The 1,770-nt window shown below is 35.5% G+C and overlaps 1 non-coding gene across 1 annotated transcript; it reads right to left on the bottom strand.

The window, feature by feature from the left end:
* Positions 1–1,043: 1,043 nt before the first annotated feature.
* LOC123947770 lies at positions 1,044–1,148 on the bottom strand. The gene has a single exon (XR_006819812.1). It is a non-coding gene; the product is annotated as a U6 spliceosomal RNA (small nuclear RNA).
* Positions 1,149–1,770: the final 622 nt, after the last annotated feature.

Raw genomic sequence — 1,770 nt, 5'->3', positions numbered from 1 at the left:
CATCACCTATTTTACCCAACCCCCTCACTCAACTCCCTTCTGGTAACCATCAGTTTGTTCTCTACAGTTGGGAGTCTGTTTCTTGGTTTGTCTCTCTCTTTTTATACTCTGGTCATTTGTTTTGTTTCTTAAATTCCATTTATGAGGGAAATCATAGGGTATTTGTCTTTCTCTGACTTATTTTCCTTAGCAATATACTCTCTAGCTCCATCTGTGTCTGTGCAAATGGCAAGATTTCATTCTTTTTTATGGCTGAATATTTCACCACACACACACACACACACACTCACACACAGATCTTCTTTATTGATTCATCCATCAATGGACACTTGGGCTGATTCCATAATTTAGCTATTGTAAATAATGTTGCCATAAACATAGGAGTGTATATATTCTTGTGAATTAGTGTTTTTGTATTCTTTGGGTAAATACCGAGCAGAGCAATTACTGATCAGAGCCTATTTTTAACTTCTTAAAAGGAACCTCCATTCTGCTTTCCACAGTGGCTGTACCAGTTTGCATTCCCACCAACAGTGCACAAGGACTCCTTTTTCTCCACATCCTCTCCAACATGTGTTTTTTGTGTTTTTATGTTCAGCCATTCGGACAGATGTGAGGTGGTATCTCACTGTAGTTTGGATGTGCATTTCCCCGATGAGGAGTGATGTTGAGCATCCTTTCATGTGTCTCTTGACCACCTATATGTCTGTTCATGTCTTCTGCCCATTTTTAATTGGGATTATTTGTTTGGGGGATGTTGAGTTTGTATGCATTCTTTATATATTTTGGATACTAGCCTTTATCTGATACGTCATCTTTTCCCAGTTAGTAGGTTATTACTTACATCTGTTGTTTCCTTTGCTGTGAAGAAACTTTTTGTTTTGATGTAGCCCCAATAGTTTATTTTTGCTTTAGTTTCCTTTGCCTCAGGAGACACCTAGAAAAGTGTTGCCATGGTCAATGTCAAGGAAATTACTGCCTGTACTCTCTTTTAGGATTTTTATTTTGTCTCACATTTAGGTCTTTTTAGGTCTTTTTTTTTTTTTCTTATGGAACCCTTCACAAATTTTTGTGTCATCCTTGTGCAAGGGCTGTGATAATCTTCTCTGTATCATTCCAATTTTAGTGTATGTGCCACTGAAGTGAACCACATTTAAGTCTTTAATCCATTTTGAGTTTATTTTTGTGTATGGTATAAGAAAGTGGTCCAGTTTCATTCTTTTGCAAGTAGCCATCCAGTTTTTCCAACACCATTTGTTGAAGAAACTTTTTCCCATTACATATTCTCAACTCTTTTGTTGGAGACTAACCATATGATCATGGGTTTGTTTCTGGGCTTTCTATCTTATTCCATTGATCTATGTGTCTGTTTGTGTGCAGTACTATACTGTTTTGATTACTACAGCTTTGTAGTGTAACTTGAATCTGGAATTGTGATACCTCCAGCTTTGTTTTCCTTTTTTGAGATTTTTTTGAGATTGTTTTGGCTTTTCAGTGTCTTTTGTGGTTCTATACAAATTTTATGATTTTTCTAGTTCTGTGAAAAATGCTGTTGTTTATTTTGATAGGGATTGCATTAAATGTGTAGATTGCTTTGGGTCATATGGACATTTTAACAATATTTGTTCTTCTAATCTGGGAGCATGGAATATTGTTCCATTTGGGTTGTCTTCAATTTCTTTCCTCAGTGTTTTATAGTTTTCAGAGTACACATACTTGACAGTTTTTAAATTATTAGTTATTTACCTTGGAATTCAAAACTTTTTTGAT

The sequence above is a fragment of the Meles meles genome, chromosome 7 (genome assembly GCF_922984935.1).
Source record: "Meles meles chromosome 7, mMelMel3.1 paternal haplotype, whole genome shotgun sequence".
Taxonomy (NCBI): Eukaryota; Metazoa; Chordata; class Mammalia; order Carnivora; family Mustelidae; genus Meles; species Meles meles.
This window is presented reverse-complemented; position numbering and strand designations above follow the sequence as displayed.